At 41.7% G+C, this 23264-nt stretch overlaps 1 protein-coding gene and 1 pseudogene across 1 annotated transcript in view; both read right to left on the bottom strand.

Annotated features, from left to right (window-relative positions):
- FAM104B (family with sequence similarity 104 member B) overlaps positions 1-23264 on the bottom strand; it is a 628193-nt gene that overhangs the window by 561875 nt on the left and 43054 nt on the right. The gene's annotated exons all lie outside the window — the stretch shown is intronic.
- Positions 17331-21222, bottom strand: LOC126946488 (uncharacterized; annotated as a pseudogene).

A 23264-nucleotide genomic window follows, 5' to 3' on the forward strand; every position in this document is an offset into this window, starting at 1 on the left:
ATTTAAGTCTCTAATCCATCTTGGATTAATTTTCGGATAAGGAGTAAGGAAAGGATCCAGTTTCAGCTTTCTACTTATGGCTAGCCAATTTTCCCAGCACCATTTATTAAATAGGGAATCCTTTCCCTACTTCTTGTTTTTCTAAGGTTTGTCAAAGATCAGATGGCTGTAGATGTGTGGTATTATTTATGAGGGCTCTGTTTTGCCCATTGGTCTACATCACTGTTTCGGTATCAGTATCATGCTGTTTTGGTTACTCTAGCCTTGTAGTATAGTTTGAAGTCAGGTAGCGTGATGCCACCAGCTTTGTTCTTTTGACTTAGGATTGTCTTGGCAATGCGGGCTCTTTTTTGGTTCCATATGAACTTTAAAGCAGTTTTTTCCAATTCTGTGAAGAATCTCATTGGTAGCTTGATGGGGATGGCATTGAATCTATAAATTACCTTGGGCAGTATGGCCATTTTCACGATATTGATTCTTCCTATCCATGAGCATGGTATGTTCTTCCATTTGTTTGTGTCCTCTTTTATTTCACTGAGCAGTGGTTTGTAGTTCTCATTGAAGAGGTCCTTTACATCCCTTGTAAGTTGGATTCCTAGGTATTTTATTCTCTTTGAAGCAATTGTGAATGGAAGTTCATTCATAATTTGGCTCTGTGTTTGTCTGTTACTGGTGTATAAGAATGCTTGTGATTTTTGCACATTAATTTTGTATCCTGAGACTTTGCTGAAGTTGCTTATCAGCTTAAGGAGACTTTGGGCTGAGGCAATGGGGTTTTCTAAATATACAATCATGTCATCTGCAAACAGGGACAATTTGACTTCTTCTTTTCCTAACTGAATACCCTTGATTTCTTTCTCTTGCCTGATTGCCCTAGGCAGAACTTCCAACACTATGTTGAATAGGAGTGGTGAGAGAGGGCATCCCTGTCTTGTGTCAGTTTTCAAAGGGAATTTTTCCAGCTTTTGCCCATTCAGTATGATATTGGCTGTGGGTTTGTCATAAATAACTCTTATTATTTTGAGGTACGTTCCATCAATACCGAATTTATTGAGCGTTTTTAGCATGAAGGGCTGTTGAATTTTGTCAAAAGCCTTTTCTGCATGTATTGAGATAATCATGTGGTTTTTGTCTTTGGTTCTGTTTATATGCTGGATTATGTTTATTGATTTGCGAATGTTGAACCACCCTTGCATCCCAGGGATGAAGCCCACTTGATCATGGTGGATAAGCTTATTGATGTGCTGCTGAATCCGGTTTGCCAATATTTTATTGAGGATTTTTGCATCGATGTTCATCAGGGATATTGGTCTAAAATTCTCTTTTTTTGTTGTGTCTCTGCCAGGCTTTGGTATCAGGATGATGTTGGCCCCATAAAATGAGTTAGGGAGGATTCCCTCTTTTTCTATTGATTGGAATAGTTTCAGAAGGAATGGTACAAGCTCCTCCTTATACCTCTGGTAGAATTCAGCTGTGAATTCATCCGGTCCTGGACTTTTTTTGGTTGGTAGGCTATTAATTATTGCCACAATTTCAGAGTCTACTATTGGTCTATTCAGGGAATCAACTTCTACCTGGTTTAGTCTTGGAAGAGTGTAAGTGTCCAGGAAATCATCCATTTCTTCTAGATTTTCTAGTTTATTTACGTAGAGGTGTTTATAGTATTCTCTGATGGTAGTTTGTATTTCTATGGGGTTGGTGGTGATATCCCCTTTATCATTTTTTATTGCATCTATTTGATTCTTCTCTCTTTTCTTCTTTATTAGTCTTTCTAGCGGTCTGTCAATTTTGTTGATCTTTTCAAAAAACCAACTCCTGGATTCATTAATTTTTTGGAGGGATTTTTGTGTCGCTATCTCCTTCCATTCTGCTCTGATCTTAGTTATTTCTTGCCTTCTGCTAGCTTTTGAATGTGTTTGCTCTTGCTTCTCTAGTTCTTTTAACTGTGATGTTAGAGTGTCAATTTTAGATTTTTCCAGCTTTCTCTTGTGGGCATTTAGTGCTATAAATTTCCCTCTACACACTGCTTTAAATGTGTCCCAGAGATTCTGGTATGTTGTATCTTTGTTCTCATTGGTTTCAAAGAACATCTTTATTTTTGCCTTCATTTCGTTATGTACCCAGTAGTCATTCAGGAGCAGGTTATTCAGTTTCCATGTAGTTGAGAAGTTTTGATTGAGTTTCTTAGTCCTGAGTTCTAGTTTGATTGCATTGTGGTCTGAGAGACAGTTTGTTATAATTTCTGTTCTTATACATTTGCCGAGGAGTGCTTTACTTCCAATTATGTGGTCGATTTTGGAGTAAGTACGATGTGGTGCTGAGAAGAATGTATATTCTGTTGATTTGGGGTGGAGAGTTCTATAGATGTCTATTAGGTCTGCTTGCTGCAGAGATGAGTTCAATTCCTGGATATCCTTGTTAACTTTCTGTCTCGTTGATCTGTCTAATGTTGACAGTAGAGTGTTGAAGTCTCCCATTATTATTGTATGGGAGTCTAAGTCTCTTTGTAAGTCTCTAAGGACTTGCTTTATGAATCTGGGTGCTCCTGTATTGGGTGCATATATATTTAGGATAGTTAGCTCTTCCTGTTGAATTGATCCCTTTACCGTTGTGTAATGGCCTTCTTTGTCTCTTTTGATCTTTGATGGTTTAAAGTCTGTTTTGTCAGAGACTGGTATTGCAACCCCTGCTTTTTTTTGTTCTCCATTTGCTTGGTAAATCTTCCTCCATCCCTTTATTTTGAGCCTATGTATGTCTCTGCATGTGAGATGGGTCTCCTGAATACAGCAGACTGATTTGTCTTGACTCTTTATCCAGTTTGCCAGTCTGTGTCTTTTAATTGGAGCATTTAGTCCATTTACATTTAAGGTTAATATTGTTATGTGTGAACTTGATCCTGCCATTTTGATATTAACTGGTTATTTTGCTCATTAGTTGATGCAATTTCTTCCTAGCCTCGATAGTCTTTACATTTTGGCGTGTTTTTGCAATGGCTGGTACCGGTTGTTCCTTTCCATGTTTAGTGCTTCCTTCAGGGTCTCTTGTAAGGCAGGCCTGGTGGTGACAAAATCTCTAAGCATTTGCTTATCTGTAAAGGAATTTATTTCTCCTTCACTTATGAAACTTAGTTTGGCTGGATATGAAATTCTGGGTTTAAAATTCTTTTCTTTAAGAATGTTGAATATCGGCTGCCACTCTCTTCTGGCTTGTAGAGTTTCTGCGGAGAGATCTGCTGTTAGTCTGATGGGCTTCCCTTTGTGGGTAACCTGAATTTCCAGCTTTTCTGCCCTGCTTTTTCCCCATCTTTGTGGTTTTTTCTGCCTCTGGTCTTTGATGATGATGGTGACATACTGCTGGGGTTTTGGTGTAGGTGTCCTTCCTGTTTGATAGTTTTTCTTCTAACAGTCAGGACCCTCAGCTGTAGGTCTGTTGGAGATTGCTTGAGGTCCACTCCAGACCCTGTTTGCCTGGGTGTCAGCAACAGAGGCTGCAGAAGATAGAATATTTCTGAACAGCGAGTGTACCTGTCTGATTCTTGCTTTGGAAGCTTCCTCTCAGGGGTGTACTCCACCCTGTTAGGTGTGGGGTGTCAGTCTGCCCCGAGTGGGGGATGTCTCCCAGTTAGGCTACTCAGGAATCAGGGAGCCACTTGAGCAGGCAGTCTGTCCCTTCTCAGATCTCAACCTCCGTGTTGGGAGATCCACTGCTCTCTTCAAAGCTGTCAGACAGAGTCGTTTGCATCTGCAGAGGTTTCTGCTGCTTTTGTTGTTGTTGTTTAGCTGTGCCCTGTCCCCAGAAGTGGAGTCTACAGAGACAGGCAGGCCTCCTTGAGCTGCTGTTAGCTCCACCCAGTTCGATCTTCCCAGGGCTTTGTTTACCTACTTAAGCCTCAGCAATGGTGGGCACCCCTCCCCCAGCCTCGCTGCTGCCTTGTGGTTAGATCGCAGACTGCTGTGCTAGCAATGAGGGAGGCTCTGTGGGCATGGGACCCTCCCAGCCAGGTGTGGGGTATAGTCTCCTGGTGTGTCCGTTTGCTAAGACCCTTGGTAAAGTGTAGTATTGGGGTGGGAGTTACCCGATTTTCCAGGTGTTGTGTGTCTCAGTTCCACTGTCTAGGAAAATGGATTCCCTTCCCCCTTGCACTTCCCAGGTGAGGTGATGCCTCACCCTGCTTCAGCTCTTGCTGGATGGGCTGCAGCAGCTGACTAGCACCAATTGTCCAGCAATCCCTAGTGAGATGAACCCAGTACCTCAGTTGAAAATGCAGAAATCACCTGTCTTCTGTGTCGCTCGTGCTGGGAGCTGGAGTCTGAAGCTGTTCCTATTTGGCCATCTTGCTCCACCCCCATCGGTGTCTTTTAATTGGGACCTTTAGCCCATTTACATTTCAGGTCAATATTGTAATGTGTGATTTTGATCCTGTCATTATGATACTAACTGGTCATTTTACACATTATTTGATGCAGGTTCTTCATAATGTCATTGGTCTTTATATTTGGGTGTGTTTATCCAGTGGCTGGTACTGGTTTTTCCTTTCCATATTTAGTGCTTCCTTGAGGAGCTCTTGTAAGGCAGGCCTGGTGGTCACAAAATCTCTCAGTATTTGCTTGTCTGGAAAGGATTTTTTTTTCTCCTTTGCTTATGAAGCTTGATATAGAAGAACATGAAATTCTGGGTTGAAAATTCTTTTCTTTAAGAATGTTGAATATTGGTCCCCTACTCTGTTCTGGCTTGTAAAGTTTTGGCAGAGAGATCTGCTGTTATTCTGACTGGCTTCCCTTCGTAGGTAACCTGACCTTTCTCTCTGGCTGCCATTAACATTTTTTCCTTTGTTTCAACCTTCGTGAATCTGATGATTATGTGTCTTGGAATTGATCTTCTTGAGGAGTATCTTAGTGGTGTTCTCTGTATTTCCTGAATCTGAATGTTGGCCTGTCTTGCCAGTTAGGGGAAGTTCTCCTGAATAGTATCCTGAAGTGTGTTTCCCAACTTTGTGCATTCTCACTGTCACTTCAAGTACACCAATCTATTGTAGGCTTGGTCTTTTCACATATTCCCATATTTCCTGGAGGGTTTGCTCATTTCTTTTCATTCTTTTTTCTCTAATCTTGTCTTCACACCTTTTTTCAGTAAGTTAATCTTCAACCTTTGATATCCTTTCTTCCATTCGATTGATTCAGCTATTGATACTTGTGTATGCTTCACGAAGTTCTTGTGCTGTGTTTTTCAGCTCCATCAGGTCATTTATATTTCTCTCTAAACTGGTTATTCTATTTAGCAGTTCCTGTAACCTTTTATCATGGTTCTTAGCTTCCTTGCATTGAATTAGAACATGCTTCTTTTGCTCAGAGGAGTTTGTTATTGCCCACCTTCCAAAGCCTACCTCTTTCAGTTCATCAAACTGATTCTCCATCCAGTTTTGTTCTCTTGCTGGAGAGGAGTTGTGATCCTTCGAAGGAGAAGAGGCATTCTGGTTTTTGAAATTTTCAGCATTTTGTGCTGGTTTTTCCTTATCTTCATGGATTTATGTACCTTTGATCTTTGAGGTGGATGACCTTTGGATGTGGTTTTTGTTTGGGGGTTCTTTATGTTGATGTTGATGTTGTTTTCTGTATCTTTTTCTTCTAACAGGCCCCTCTTCTGCAGGTCTGCTGCAGTTTGTTGGAGGTCCACTCCAGACCTTGTTTACCTGGGTATCACCAGTGGTGGCTGCAGAGCAGCAAAGATTGCTGCCTGTACCTTCCTGTGGAAGCTCCGTCCCAGCGGAGTACGACCCTCATACCAGTGGGTTCTCTTCTGTATGAGGTGTCTGTCGACCTCTTTTGGGAGGTCTCTCCCTGTCAGGAGGCACAGGGGTCAGGGACCCACTTGAGGAGGCAGTCAGTCCCTTAGCAGAGCTCAAGAAATGCACTGGGAGAATCCTCCTTGTCAGTATCAGCTGCTCTCTTCAGAGCTGACAGGCAGGAGCATTTAAGTCTGCTGAAGCTGTGCCCACAGCTGTCTCTTCTCCCATGTGCTCTATCCCAGGGAGATGGGAGTTTTTTCTATAAGCCCCTGACTTGGGCTGCTGCCTTTCTTTCAGAGATGTCCTGCCCAGTGAGGAGGAATCTAGAGAGGCAGTCTGGCCACAGCCCCTTGCCAGGCTGTGGTGAATTCTGCCCAGTCCAAATGTCCCGGCCTCCTTTGCACTGTCAGGGGAAAGCCGCCTACTCAAGCCTCAGTAATGGCTGATGCCCCTCTTTTCACTAAGCTCAGTCATCCCATGTAGACTTCAGACTGCTGTGCTGGCAGTGAGAGTTTCAAGCCAGTTATTCTTAGCTTGCTGGCTCTGTAAAAGTGGGACCTGCTGAGAGAGACCAGTTGGCTCCCTGGCTTCAATCCCCTTTCCAGGGGAGTGAATGGTCCTGTCTTGCTGGGATTCCAGGTGCCACTGGGGTACAAAAGAAAAAATCTACTTCTTCTAGCTTGGTGTCTGCCCAAACAGCCACTCAGTTTTGTGCTTGAAACCTAGGTCCCTGGTGGTATAGGCATATGAGGGAATCTCCTGATACGCAGATTGCAAAAGCCATGAGAAAAGTGTAGTATCTGGGTTGGATAGCACAGTCCCTGTCGGCTTCCCTTGGCTGGGGAAGAGAGGTCCCCAGATCCTTGCATTTCTTGGGTGAGGTGATGCTCCACCCTGCTTCTGCTCTCCCTCTTTGGACTTCACCCACTGCCTAACCAGACCCAATGTGATGAACTGGGTACTTTAGTTGCAAATGCAGAAATCACTTGCCTTCCTCGTTGGTCTCTCTGGGAGCCTCAGACCAGAGCTGTTCCTATTTGGCCATCTTCTCAAAGGTCCTTATTTTTACATTTTTATGACTACTGCATGTTGGATGTTCTTTAGTACTCTATCTTCCAATTAACCAACTTACTCTTTGACTATGTCCAAATAAGTTTCTCTCATCTATTGCATTCTTTAAATTTCAGTGACATTTTGTATTCAACATTTGTATTGCTTTTTTATTTCTACCTGTGTTGCTTTCATTGCATATATTTTATTATATTCACTCTTTGTTGCTTTGACTATACTGAACATACTTATTTTATTATCCAGGCAGCTGTATAACATTATTGTTTCGTTGAGTGAATTCATTACCTAGCTAATTATTCTTGTTATTAAATTTCTTCATGTATTTTTGGAATTTGGGTTTTCTGCCTGATTTGAATGGATAGTTTTGGTTCTCCACCTCTTGCCTACGTTTATTCATTAGCCTGTGCTCCCTCAACCCTTTCTAGAGGCTTTTTGGTTGCTTTCTCCCAGCACTCCAGGCTTCAATCCACTACCACATTTCAGAATGGAAGTTCTGAGTTACTGTCTCATAATGTTGCAGAGAATACTACAGATCCAGTAGAATCAGTTACAATTGCTAGTGGGCTTGGCCCAAATTCTGGTTGCAAGGTTTCATCAGTGATGCTCTTCTTTCCTAGACCTGCAGTTTGCCAGGGTTTGGCAGCAATACTTTTTTAGCTTCTTTTCACAAGCAGAGGTAGTCCCTAGGATGGGGCTAGAATGCCACTGAATTTTAGTCTCCTTTCTTCCCCCACCAATAAAAAAAATCTCTGAACTTTCAATTCCTGCTTGATAATTCAGAGTCCAGCAAGCCAATGGCTTAGTTGCACTCATCATTCTGCTTTTCTCTTGTCTAATAAGATGCTTTTTCTCTTATATTTGAGCTTGATTATTTTTTATGGTCTGTTTATCTGTGTAATTTTTTATTCCTTATTTATTTGGAGCAGAAAGAAGAAGGTTGCTAAAGTGTATTAAATTAGTGTACCAAATTGTCCTGGCCATAATATGTGTTTAATATATGTATGTTGGTGTGACTAGTCCTGAGAATAACAAAAAGCAGCTGAGATTATGTGAAACATGTACTGGACCTAAAATTCTGACTCTACTCTCTATATTCTGTATGTTCTTGACATGCCATTTAATTCATATCGCAGAATAGATTCATTGCGTTAAGTTGTGCAAACTTGACCCAGGATATAGCCATCTCCACAAGGTTTTTATCTGATTTTATGTTTTCTTTTTTTTGTAGACAGTCTCTTTCCCCTTTCCAGGCACTTGAGGCTGAAACCTTGGAAAGAAAAACAAGCAGTAAGTGATAATTAACAAGGGGTTATTGCCCTTTAAAGGGTCTCAGAACACTTGAAAAAAAGTATTCCAAATAAAAAGTCACTTTTCTCCCTCAAGTTCAAAACTCTGGAAGCCTTGGAATAAAGTAAGACTCCAGATTTTTTTGTTGGATTGAGGTTTTCAGTTCAAATTGCAGCTCCTAAAGTAAGGATTAAAATTCAATCTGACGACTCAAGTTAAGTAAGCTTTCTATGCATAGTTATTAAAATCAATCTTCTTTGTTTGTCACTATGATTTCTGTGTGATATATTCACGTTTAAGAACCAGTGTTGCCCTTATAAAGAGTAACATAATAAAAGTTTACATTTATGGAACATTATAATTGTCAAACGCTAAACTTAGGCCTTGATACACATGATACATAAATTAATGATATACGTTAAAGTATTTAATTTGATATTCTCAATAACTCATTGAGGTAGGACATTTTGTTATCTTCATTTTACAGATGAAGAAGCTTAGTAAGGTGTGACAGAAACAAGTTGGTGAGTCTATTAGCAATCACTTATTCAAATAGCCTACTTTAGTTTGCTACATGCACAGCTACTTCAAACATAGCATTTCCAGAACTGAACTCTGTCATTTTTGGTACATGTGAGAATGCTGAGGAGTTCTCCAGAAACTCAAAAGATTCATCTGATTGCTAAAGAGAAAAGCTAAAGAAAATAGTGTTAACATAATAAATCCTTTCATAGATTCTTGGGCATCCAGTGGCTTTTGTAAATGGATATAAATACCACTACTTGTACATTGCCTCCTGCTCTATTTTATGAAATTCAAATAACTTATAAATAAAGATTTGAAAACTAATTTTTAGTGACCATCTAAACATTGGTTACCAATTTGACGAATTAAATTTCCTAAAAGCTTTAAACTCAATTACAAATTTGACGTGGCCTTTTTTGAAACACTTCAAACAGCTTGACTACTATATGAAATTTACACAAATACAATGCTTAAAAATATATCTGAGGGCGGAGCAAGATGGCCGAATAGGAACAGCTCCAGTCTTCAACTCCCAGCGCGAGCGACACAGAAGACCGGTGATTTCTGCATTTTCAACTGAGGTACTGGGTTCATCTCACTAGGGAGTGCCAGACAATCGGTGCTGGTCAGCTGCTGCAGCCCGACCAGCGAGAGCTGAAGCAGGGCGAGGCATCACCTCACCTGGGAAGCAAAAGGGGAAAGGGAATCCCTTTTCCTAGCCAGGGGAACTGAGACACACAATACCTGGAAAATTGAGTAACACCCACCCAAATACTGCGCTTTAAGCAAACAGGCACACCAGGAGATTATATCTCACACGTGGCCAGGAGGGTCCCACACCCATGGAGCCTCCCTCATTGCTAGCACAGCAGTCTGCGATCTAACCACAAGGCAGCAGCGAGGCTGGGAGAGGGTGCCTGCCATTGCTGAGGCTTAAGTAGGTAAACAAAGCCGCTGGGAAGCTCGAACTGGGTGGAGCTCACAGCAGCTCAAGGAAGCCTGCCTGTCTCTGTAGACTCCACCTCTGGGGACAGGGCACAGTAAACAACAACAAAAGCAGCAGAAACCTCTGCAGACGCAAACGACTCTGTCTGACAGCTTTGAAGAGAGCAGTGGATCTCCCAACATGGAGGTTGAGATCTGAGAAGGGACAGACTGCCTGCTCAAGTGGGTCCCTGACCCCTGAGTAGCCTAACTGGGAGACATCCCCCACTAGGGGCAGTCTGACACCCCACACCTCACAGGGTGGAGTACACCCCTGAGAGGAAGCCTCCAAAGCAAGAATCAGACAGGTACACTCGCTGTTCAGCAATATTCTATCTTCTGCAGCCTCTGCTGCTGACACCCAGGCAAACAGGGTCTGGAGTGGACCTCAAGCAATCTCCAACAGACCTACAGCTGGGGTCCTAACTGTTAGAAGGAAAACTATCAAACAGGAAGGACACCTACACCAAAACCCCAGCAGTATGTCACCATCATCATCAAAGACCAGAGGCAGAAAAAACCACAAAGATGGGGAAAAAGCAGGGCAGAGGATCTGGAAATTCAAAAAATAAGAGTGCATCTCCTCCTGCAAAGGAGCGCAGCTCATCGCCAGCAATGGATCAAAGCTGGACGGAGAATGACTTCGGCAAGATGAGAGAAGAAGGCTTCGGTCCATCAAACTTCTCAGAGCTAAAGGAGGAATTACGTACCCAGTGCAAAGAAACTAAAAATCTTGAAAAAAGAGTGGAAGAATTGATAGCTAGAGTAATTAATGCAGTGAAGGTCAAAAACGAAATGACAGAGATGAAAACCATGACACGAGAAATACGTGACAAATGCACAAGCTTCAGTAACCGACTCGAACAACTGGGAGAAAGAGTATCAGCGATTGAGGATCAAGTGAACGAAATGAAGCGAGAAGAGAAACCAAAAGAAAAAAGAAGAAAAAGAAAGGAACAAAGCCTGCAAGAAGTATGGGATTATGTAAAAAGACCAAATCTACGTCTGATTGGGGTGCCTGAAAAGTGAGGGGGAAAATGGAATCAAGTTGGAAAACACTCTTCAGGATATCATCCAGGAGAACTTCCCCAACCTAGTAGGGCAGGCCAACATTCAAATCCAGGAAATACAGAGAATGACACAAAGATACTCCTCGAGAAGAGCAACTCCAAGACACATAATTGCCAGATTCACCAAAGTTGAAATGAAGGAAAAAATCTTAAGGGCAGCCAGAGAGAAAGGTCGGGTTACCCACAAAGGGAAGCCCATCAGACTAACAGCAGATCTCTCAGCAGAAACTCTCCAAGCCAGAAGAGAGTGGGGGCCAATATTCAACATTCTTAAAGAAAAGAATTGTAAACCCAGAATTTCATATCCAGCCAAACTAAGTTTCATAAGTGAAGGAGAAATAAAATCCTTTACAGATAAGCAAATGCTTAGAGATTTTGTCACCACCAGGCCTGCCTTACAAGAGACCCTGAAGGAAGCACTAAACATGGAAAAGAACAACCGGTACCAGCCATTGCAAAAACGTCAAAATGTAAAGACTATCGAGGCTAGGAAGAAATTGCATCAACTAACGAGCAAAATAACCGGTTAATATCATAATGGCAGGATCGAGTTCACACATAACAATATTAACCTTAAATGTAAATGGACTAAATGCTCCAATTAAAAGACACAGACTGGCAAACTGGATAGAGTCAAGACAAATCAGTCTGCTGTATTCAGAAGACGCATCTCACACGCAGAGACATACATAGGCTCAAAATAAAGGGATGGAGGAAGATTTACCAAGCAAATGGAGAACAAGAAAAAGCAAGGGTTGCAATACTAGTCTCTGATAAAACAGACTTTAAACCATCAAAGATCAAAAGAGACAAAGAAGGCCATTACATAACAGTAAAGGGATCAATTCAACAGGAAGAGCTAACTATCCTAAATATATATGCACCCAATACAGGAGCACCCAGATTCATCAAGCAAGTCCTTAGAGACTTACAAAGAGACTTAGACTCCCATACAATAATAATGGGAGACTTCAACACTCCACTGTCAACATTAGACAGATCAACGAGACAGAAAGTTAACAAGGATATCCAGGAATTGAACTCATCTCTGCAGCAAGCAGACCTAATAGACATCTATAGAACTCTCCACCCCAAATCAACAGAATATACATTCTTCTCAGCACCACATCGCACTTATTCCAAAATCGACCACATAATTGGAAGTAAAGCACTCCTCAGCAAATGTAAAAGAATAGAAATTATAACAAACTATCTCTCAGACCACAGTGCAATCAAACTAGAATTCAGGACTAAGAAAATCAATCAAAACCGCTCAACTACATAGAAACTGAACAACCTGTTCCTGAATGACTACTGGGTACATAACGAAATGAAGGCAGAAATAAAGATGTTCTTTGAAACCATTGAGAACAAAGATACAACAGACCAGAATATCTGGGACACATTTAAAGCAGTGTGTAGAGGGAAATTTATAGCACTAAATGCCCACAAGAGAAAGCCGGAAAAATCTAAAATTGACACTCTAACATCACAATTAAAAGAACTAGAGAAGCAAGAGCAAACACATTCAAAAGCTAGCAGAAGGCAAGAAATAACTAAGATCAGAGCAGAACTGAAGGAGATAGAGACACGAAAATCCCTCCAAAAAAATCAATAAATCAGGAGTTGGTTTTTTGAAAGGATCAACAAAATTGACAGACTGCTAGCAAGACTAATAAAGAAGAAAAGAGAGAAGAATCAAATAGACGCAATAAAAAATGATAAAGGGGATATCACCACCAACCCCACAGAAATACAAACTACCATCAGAGAACACTATAAACACCTCTACGCAAATAAACTAGAAAATCTAGAAGAAATGGATGATTTCCTGGACATTTACACTCTTCCAAGACTAAACCAGGAAGAAGTTGAATCCCTGAATAGACCAATAGCAGGCTCTGAAATTGCGGCAATAATTAATAGCCTACCAACCAAAAAAAGTCCAGGACCAGATGGATTCACAGCTGATTTCTAACAGAGGTACAAGGAGGAGCTGGTACCATTCCTTCTGAAACTATTCCAATCAATAGAAAAAGAGGGAATCCTCCCTAACTCATTTTATGGGGCCAACATCATCCTGATACCAAAGCCTGGCAGAGACACAACAAAAAAAGAGAATTTTAGACTGATACCCTTGATGAACATCGATGCAAAAATCCTCAATAAAATACTGGCAAACCGGATTCAGCAACACATCAAAAAGCTTATCCACCATGATCAAGTGGGCTTCATCCCTGGGATGCAAGGCTGGTTCAACATTCGCAAATCAATAAACATAATCCAGCATATAAACAGAACCAAAGACAAAAACCACATGATTATCTCAATAGATGCAGAAAAGGCTTTTGACCAAATTCAACAGCCCTTCATGCTAAAAACGCTCAATAAATTCGGTATTGATGGAACGTACCTCAAAATAATAAGAGCTATTTATGACAAACCCACAGCCAATATCATACTGAATGGGCAAATCTGGAAGCATTCCCTTTGAAAACTGGCACAAGACAGGGATGCCCTCTCTCACCACTCCTATTCGACATAGTGTTGGAAGTTCTGGCTAGGGCAATCAGGCAAGAGAAAGAAATCAAGGGTATTCAGTTAGGAAAAGAAGAAGTCAAATTGTCCCTGTTTGCAGATGACATGATTGTATATCTAGAATACCCCATCGTCTCAGCCCAAAATCTCCTTAAGCTGGTAAGCAACTTCAGCAATGTCTCAGGATATAAAATTAATGTGCAAAAATCACAAGCATTCGTATACACCAGTAACAGACAGACAGATAGCCAAATCATGAATGAACTTCCATTCACAATTGCTTCAAAGAGAAGAAAATACCTAGGAATCCAGCTATGTAAAGGACCTCTTCAAGGAGGAGTACAAACCACTGCTCAGTGAAATAAAAGAGGACACAAACAAATGGAAGAACATACCATGCTCATGGATAGGAAGAATCAATATAGTGAAAATGGCCATACTGCCCAAGGTTATTTATAGATTCAATGCCATCCCCATCAAGCTACCAATGAGATTCTTCACAGAATTGGAAAAAACTGCTTTAAAGTTCATATGGAACCAAAAAAGAGCCCACATTGCCAAGACAATCCTAAGTCAAAAGAACAAAGCTGGAGGCATCACGCTACCTGACTTCAAACTATACTGCAAGGCTACAGTAACCAAAACAGCATGGTACTGGTACCAAAACAGAGATATAGACCAATGGAACAGAAGAGAGTCCTCAGAAATAATACCACACATCTACAGCCATCTGATCTTTGACAAACCTGAGAGAAGCAAGAAATGGGGAAAGGATTCCCTGTTTAATAAATGGTTCTGGGAAAAATGGCTAGCCGTAGGTAGAAAGCTGAAACTGGATCCTTTCCTTACTCCTTATACGAAAATTAATTCAAGATGGATTAGAGACTTAAATGTTAGACCTAATACCATAAAAACCCTAGAGGAAAACCTAGGTAGTACCATTTAGGACATAGGCATGGGCAAAGACTTCATGTCTAAAACACCAAAAGCAACGGCAGCAAAAGCCAAAATTGACAAATGGGATCTCATTAAACTAAAAAGCTTCTGCACGGCAAAAGAAACTACCATCAGAGTGAACAGGCAACCTACAGATGGGAGAAAATTTTTGCAATCTACTCATCTGACAAAGGGCTAATATCCAGAACCTACAAAGAACTCAAACAAATTTACAAGAAAAAAACAAACAACCCCATCAAAAAGTGGGCAAAGGATATGAACAGACATTTCTCAGAAGAAGACATTCATACAGCCAACAGACACATGAAAAAACGCTCATCATCACTGGCCATCAGAGAAATGCAAATCAAAACCACAATGAGATACCATCTCACACCAGTTAGAATGGCAATCATTAAAAAGTCAGGAAACAACAGGTGCTGGAGAGGATGTGGAGAAATAGGAACACTTTTACACTGTTGGTGGGATTGGAAACTAGTTCAACCATTATGGAAAACAGTATGGCGATTCCTCAAGGATCTAGAACTAGATGTACCATATGACCCAGGTATCCCATTACTGGGGATATACCCAAAGGATTATAAATTATGCTGCTATAAAGACCCATGCACAGGTATGTTTATTGCGGCACTATTCACAATAGCAAAGACTTGGAATCAACCCAAATGTCCATCAGTGACAGACTGGATTAAGAAAATGTGGCACATATACACCATGGAATACTCTGCAGCCATAAAAAAGTATGAGTTTTTGTCCTTTGTAGGGACATGGATGCAGCTGGAAACCATCGTTCTTAGCAAACTATCACAAGAACAGAAAACCAAACACCGCATGTTCTCACTCATAGGTGGGAACTGAACAGTGAGATCACTTGGACTCGAGAAGGGGAACATCACACACCGGGGCCTATCATGGGGTTGGGGTAGGGGGGAGGGATTGCATTGGGAGTTATACCTGATGTAAATGACGAGTTGATGGGTGCTGACGAGTTGATGGGTGCAGCACAGCAACATGGCACAAGTATACATATGTAACAAACCTGCACGTTATACACATGTACCCTAGAACTTAAAGTATAATAATAACAAAAATATATATATATATCTCCATGGATTTACTTTTAAAGTTACTCTACAATATGAATACCACAGGTTTAATTTATTTATTCTTTATTTGCAGTCTTGCATGTTTTTCTTCCTTGAGCTAACTTATTTTATCTTCCCAGGATTTTAGTACTTTTATTTCTTTTTACATTTTCCTAGGATTTCAATAATCTTAGTCAAATGAGCGGTAAGAGAAATACCATCTCAGACATGCCAAGCTAACAGAATACAGGTTATCAACTAAATTGATTCTTGGGGCAAGAGGGTCATAAGACATCATTGGGTTGTTCAAAATGATTTAACCATAATGTATTGGCTGAAGTCCTTTTAATAACAATTTTCTATTTATTATCTCATGGTACTAATTCCCTTTCCATCACACAGAGGTGTTTTGTTTTTGCTTTTGTTTTGCTTTTTTGGCAACTTGTCTTTAACAAAAATGAAGCATTCTTTAATTTATACATGTTTGCTAGTATCCATTATCCTGTCCTGTCTTCTCGCTATATTTATCTAGTCTGTTAGCATTATTCAGGTTTATGTATTCCTTATTAATATTTCATTATAATTATTAGGACTTCTGAAAGGATTCATTTTTTAGAAGATAAGGGATTGAGTTTTCTTAGGTAGTTTTTTTCTTTTTTTCTTTTTTATTTTTTGAGACAAAGTCTCACTCTGCCACCAGGCTGGAGTGCAGTGGTGTGATCTCCACGTGCTGCAACCTCCGCCTCTCAGGTTCAAGCAATTCTCCTGCCTCAGCCTCCCGAGTAGCTGGGACTACAAGTGTGTGCCACCACGCCCAGCTAAATTTTGTATTTTTAGTAGAGATGGGGTTTCACCATGTTGGCCAAGATGGTCTTGATCTCTTGACCTCGTGATCCACCTGCCTAGGCCTTCCAAAGTGCTGGGGTTACAGGTGTGAGGCACTGTGCCCAGCCGGTAGTTCCTTTCTTTAAATCATGTTGTTAATCATCTTGCAACACTCTATTGGACCTATTTCTACATGATTATTATTTGTGACCATCAGTATTAATCTGTCTTACTAGTTCTTGGTATACATGGTGGCTGGTCTTTGTGTGAATTAGAATAAAGATGTCCCATCTAGGAAGATACAGTTTGGCCACATGGTGACCGAATGGCTCCTCTGTGTGAATTAAAAAGAGACACCACTTTGGAATTGACACAGCCACAGAACCAGAGCACATGGTTTGGAAAACAGAGCTCAGGCTAAATTTTATGCTATCTTGTTGGGCACTGTATTAGTCAGGGTTCTCTAGAGGGAGAGAACTAACAGAATATATGTATATATAAAGGGAAGTTTATTAAGTATTAACTCACATGATCAGAAGGTCCCACAATAGGCCATCTGCAAGCTGAGGGGCAAGGAGGGTCAGACCGAGTCCCAAAACTGAAGAACTTGGAATCTGATATTCAAGGTCAGGAAGCATCCAGCATGTGAGAAAGATGTAGGCTGGGAGGCTAGGCCAGTCTAGTCTTTTTATGTTTTTCTGCCTGCTTTATACTCTAGCTGCACTGGCAGCTGATTAGATGGTGCCCACCCAGATTAAGGGTGGGTCTGCCTTTCCCAGCCCACTGACTCAAATGTTAATCTCCTTTGTCAACCACCTCACAGGCACACCCAGGATAATTACTTTGCATCCTTCAATCCAATCAAGTTGATACTCAGTGTTGACCATCACAAGTCCACCCCTTGTCATCTTGAGCCCATACACATCTCCTGAGATCATATGTAATCTTCAAATAAAAACAACAATAAAGTCATAATTACGACTAATATAAAACAACTATCCTTCGTACACCTGGAAATGCACCAATCCCCAACCCAAATACTATTACATAAAGTTAACAATATTTAAATGCTGATATGAAGTCAATAAATCTTATGTCACATGAGAACAGAAAAAGGAAATAAAATTAAGGTATTTTCTTAGTGCAAGTGTATACATGCACAAACATGTTTTTAACAAAAGGAGGAGGAAATACTCATGACAATTACAGTCCTCGTTTCTGCAGCTGGTTATGTGGTCATAACTGGTACTGATGACTACCTTCTTCTGCTATCCATTCTTTATTCCCTTTACCTTTAGCAAGCACCTCAGCAGGTTGTGGGGTTTTTTTTTTTCTTGGTGGAGTGACCCAAACCTTCATTCTTGAAGGTCTGGGCCATTTATAGTCCTTCCTGGATTGGACTGTTGTAGTTTCCCATTGACCCGAATCACAGGGCATAGTAATACTAAGAGATGCCTTAATTGATCTCTTGTATTCCATACATACACTTCCTTACCTCCATTGTGGAGTAAAAGACTGATTTCATCTTGATACTCTGGGTCTGTCACCTCAGTCAACACTCTAACTCCCTTCTTAGCCTGTTGACTTAAAGATAGGAGGAGCCCAAAGTGTCCATGTGGCAATCTTAACTTCCAGTTGAATGGATTCGTTGTTGTGTCTTCTGCTGGCATCGTTCCTCCCTCTGGAGCTAAGACCTCTAGACCAGCAGAATGTAATGTCATGGAAACAGGAAGCAAAAATTTTGCTAGTGGATCACTATGTGTCATGGCAAGTGGTGCCACTTCCACTTCCACCCCTTGATTCCTGGACCCATGAATCCTGGCTGTGGGAGAAACTATCATATACTGGACGCTGATTCAGAGTATACATAGCCTTCTGGAGAACTTTGCCCCAGGCTTGCAAAGTATTGTCACCTAGTTGGCATTGCAATTGTGACTTCAAAAGGCCATTCCACCGTTCTATCAATCCAGCTGCTTCAGGATGTTGGGGAACATGGTAAGGCCAGTGAATTCCATGAGCATGAGCCCACTGCTGCACTTCTTTAGCCATAAAGTGAGTGTCTTGGTCAGAAGCAATGCTGTGTGGAATACCATGACGGTGAATAAGGCATTCTTTGAGTCCATGGATGGTAGTCTTGGCAGAAGCACTCCGTGCAGGATAGGAAAACCCATATCTGGAGTAAGTGTTTATTTCAGTGAGGACAAATCTCTGCCCTTTCCATGATAGAAGAGGTCTAATATAATCAACCTGCTGGCTGATCACCCCAAAGAATGATGCCATATTGAGAGCTCAGTGTTGGTTTCTGCTGCTGGCAAATTGGGCACTCAGCAGTGGCAGTGGCCAGGTCAGCTGTGGTGAGTGGAAATCCATGTTGCTGAGCCCATGTGTAACCTCCATCCATGCTACCATGGCCACATTGTTCGTAGGCCCCTTGGGCAATGACAGGTGTGGCTGGGAAAAGAGGCTGAATGGTGTCTACAGAACGGGTCATCCTAGTCACTTGATCTTTTTTAAATTAATTAATTAATTAATTATTATTATTATACTTAAATTCTAGGGTACATGTGCATAACGTGCAGATTTGTTACATATGTATACTTGTGCCATGTTGCTGTGCTGCACCCATCAACTCGTCAGCACCCATCAACTCGTCATTTACATCAGGTATGACTCCCAATGCAATCCTTCCCCCCTCCCCCCTCCCCATGATAGGCCCCGGTGTGTGATGTTCCCCTTCCCGAGTCCATCAGTGACAGACTGGGTTAAGAAAATGTGGCACATATACACCATGGAATACTATGCAGCCATAAAAAAGGATGAGTTTGTGTCCTTTGTAGGGACATGGATGCAGCTGGAAACCATCATTCTTAGCAAACTGTCACTTGATTATTAAAATCCTCCTTTGCTGAGGTCACCTGTTGGTGAGCACTCACATGGGATACAAATATCTTCAGAGTTTTTGACTCCTCAGGTCCATCCACATACCTCTTCCCCCAATTTTTTGTCACCAATTTTCCAGTCATGCTTCTTCCAAGTCCCTGACCATCCAGCCAAAGCATTGGCTACACCCCATGAATCAGTATATAATCCCACATCTGGCCATTTCTCCTTCCATGCAAAGTGCACAACCAGTTGCACTGCTCGAAGTTCTGCCCACTGTGAAGATTTCCCTTCACGGTTCTTCTTCAGGGATGTCCTAGAAAGGGGCTGTAGTGCTGCAGCTGTCCACTTTCAGGTGGTGCCTGCATATCATGCAAAACCATCTATGAACCAGGTTCTAGTCTTCTCTTCCTGTGTCAACTGATCATAGTGAACTCTCCATGAGGCCATTGGTGCAGGCTTGGGGAGAGAAGGCAGGGTGGCAGTAGTGGAGATCATGGGCATTTGAGCCACTTCCTCATGTAACTTACTTGTGCCTTCAGGATCTGCTCAAGCCCGATCACGAATATACCACTTCCATTTGATGAAGGAATGCTGCTGTGCACGACCCACTTTATGGCTAGATGGGTCAGAAAGCATCCAGTTAATGACAGGCAGTTCAGGTCGCATGGTGACTTGATGACCCATAGTCAAATGTTCACTTTCCACCAAAGCCCAGTAACAGGCCAAAAGGAGAGTAGTTATCTGCAGAAGATGGCAAGGCCTTGCTCCAAAATCCTAGAGGCTTCTGCTGCGATTCATCTATGGGGGCCTGCCAGAGGCTCCAAACAGCAACCCTCTCTGCCACTGACACCTCAAACACCATTGGATCTGCTGGGTCCTATGGCCCAAGTGCAGAGCAGCTTGCACAGCAGCCTAGACCTGTTGCAGAGCCTTCTTCTATTCTGCACCCCACTCAAAACTGGAAGCCTTTCGGGTCACTCGATAAATGGGCTGGAGTAACACACCCAAATGAGGAATGTGTTGCCTCCAAAATCCAAAGAGGCCCACTAGGTGCTGTGCTTCCTTCTTGATTGTGGGAGGGGCCAAATGCAGCAACTTATCCTTCACCTTAGAAGGAGTATCTTGACAGTTCCCATACCACTGGACTCCTAGAAATTTTACTGAGACTGAAGGTCCCTGAATTTTAGTCAGATTTATTTCTCACACTCTAGCACGCCAATGTCTCACCAATAAGTCCACTGTGTTTGCTATTTCTTGCCCACTGGATCTAATCAGCATAATGGCACCAATGTAATGGACCAGTGTGATATCTTGCAGAAGCAAAAAGCGATCAAGGTCTCTTCAAATAAGATTATGACACAAAGCCAGAGAGTCAATATACTCCTGAGGTAGGACAGTAAAGGTGTATTTCTGGCCTTGCCAGCTGAAGGCATATTGCTTCTGGTAGGCCTTATGGACAGGAATGGAGAAAAAAGCATTTGTCAAGTCTGTGGCTGCATACCAGGTACCAGGAGATGTGTTAATTTGCTCAACCAATGAAATCACGTCTGGTACAGGAGCTGCAATTGGAGTCACCACTTGGTTAAGCTTACTGTCACTCTCCAAGATCAATCTGTCTTCTGCACCAAACAAATGGGAGAGTTGAATGGGGATGTGGTGAGGATCACCATCCCTGTGTCTTTCAAGTCCTTGATGGTGGCACTAATCTCCACCATCCCTCCAGGGGTACAATATTGCTTTTGGTTTACTATTTTTCTAGGTAGAAGCAGCTCTAATGGCTTCCATTTGGCCTTTCCCACCATAATACCCCTCACCCTACCAGTCAGGGAGCCAATGCAGGAGTTCTGCCAGCTGCTAAGTATGTGTATGCCAATTATACACTCTGGCACTGGGGAAATGACCACAGGATGAGTTTGGGAACCCGCTGAACCCACTGTAAGTTGGACCTGAGCTAAAACTCCATTAATTACCTGACGTCCATAAGCCCCTACTTTAACTGGAGGACCACAATGACGTCTTGGGTCCCCCGAAATCAACATCAGCTCAGAGCCAGTGTCCAGTAGTCCCCCAAATGTCTGATCATTTCTGTTTCTTCAATGCATAGTTACCCTGGTAAAAGGCTAAAGGTCTCCTTGTGGAGGGATGGGAGAAAGAGTAACAGTATAAAAATTGTCAGTAGTGTAACAGGGTTCTTCCTCAAGGGGACCCGGCCTCCCCTTCATTCAAGGGGTTCTGGGTCTGTAAACTGGCTCAAGCCTGGAAATTGATTGAGAGGCCGTGATTCTCTGTTTTTATAATTCAAATTAGTCTTTTGTCCATTCGACCTAGAAGTTTTCTGCTTATATAAATTAAGTAGGAATGCAGTAGGCTTCCTATCAATTTCACTTCTAGGAACACCATGATTAATTAGCCAATGCCAGAGCGCTCTCTGTCTCCCCACCCCCCATATATATACATATATATATATACACACACACACACACACACACACACAAACACACACACACACACACAAAGGGGAGTTTACTAAGTATTAATTCACACTATCACAGGATCCCACAGTAGGCTATCTGCAAGCTGAAGAGCAAGGAGAGCCAGTCTGAGTCCTAAAACTGAAGAACTTGGAGTCTGATGTTCGAGGGCAGGAAGCGTCCAGCATGGGAGAAAGATGGTAGTCCGGAAGATTGGGTCAGTCTAGTATTTTTATGATTTTCTGCCTGCTTTATATTCTAGCCATACTGGCAGCTGATTAGATGGTGCCCACCCAGATTAAGGGTGGGTCTGCCTTTCCCAGCCCACTAACTCAAATGTTAATCTCCTTTGTCAACACACTCACAGGCACACCCAGGATCAATACTTTGCATCCTTCAATCTAATCAACTTGACATTCAGTATTAACCATCACAGGCACCCTTGGGCTGCATGCAACCTATACAACTATACACAGCAGTCATTGGTATCGTACCTGTTTTTGTGGAACCACATATAGCTTATTCATCGTTTTTCCTGTATTCTTTCCTGTTTGCCCATTGATAGAAACAAGTATATATCTATGCTTTACAAAAGACATATACTTAAAATGAAAAAAGTACCCATGAATATTTAGCAGTTTCATATATAAAAGCAACAAATCTTAAATATCCTATGGCAATTTTTTTCATTACAAGTACCTATTTAAAAAAAAAAAAAAAAAAGATAAAAGGTCTTATTCCACCGATCAGGCTGGAGTGTAGTGGTACCATCACAGCTCACTGCAGCATTGAACTCTTGGGCTGAAGCAATCTTCCCACCTCGGCCTTCTGAGTAGCTAGAGCTACAGGTGCATGCCATCAAGCACAGTTGATTTTAAAAAATGTTATAGAGGCAGAGTCTCACTGTGTTGCCCAGGCTGGTCTCAAGCATTTGGCTCCAAGCAACCCTCCTGCCTTGAGCTCTCAAAGCACTGGAATTACAGGCATGAGCCACTGCATGCAACCCACAACTACCTTTTGTATTTTTAAGAGTATCATATACTTATAACATTTAGCAGACTAAAAGAGTTTCAATTAATCATAACATATGTGGTAAAAAAAAGTTACAATTTGGTAGTGAGAGCCCTTTTAAGGTGACTTTTCATCCTTTTAACACTGCTCCTCACATTCTTGAAATAATTTTTTATTGTAACAAGAGGGCTTATTAATATTGCTGACTTTTTCTTGTGAGAACTCAATATCATGAGGACAGCAAGGGATAAATTCATCCCCATGATACAATCACCTCCCACCATGTCCTTCCTCCAACATTGGGGATTACAATTCAACATGAGATTTAGGTGGGAGACAGAGCCAAACCATACCATTGGGACTGTGTGTGTGTGTGTGTGTGTGTGTGTGTGTGTGTGTGTGTGTGTGTGTAAGAGACAGAGAAAGCATAAGCATGCCCATGCTAAAGAGGTATTTCTAAGGTCATTATGAGTTCTCACCACTTTTTCCAATTTAACTTATTATGTTGTTGTGTACCATTCTTTGCTTATAACATGTGGTTTCATCAATCGCTGACATTTTTGCCTATATCAACACTTGGGATAGGTTTGGACCTTTGAAACAGGCTACCCACAAATATGAGTTTGAGTACTTTTCCAGAGCATGTGCAAAATGTCCCTGTCTCCTTTTCTGGAGCACACTTAAGCAAGGTTGGGTTCTAACATGTGTTTGAAAGTAACGGAGACCATCTTTTGATGGTTACCATCTTACTCTAAAACTCATATAGTTTTAT

The sequence above is a fragment of the Macaca thibetana genome, chromosome X (genome assembly GCF_024542745.1).
Source record: "Macaca thibetana thibetana isolate TM-01 chromosome X, ASM2454274v1, whole genome shotgun sequence".
NCBI lineage: Eukaryota > Metazoa > Chordata > Mammalia > Primates > Cercopithecidae > Macaca > Macaca thibetana.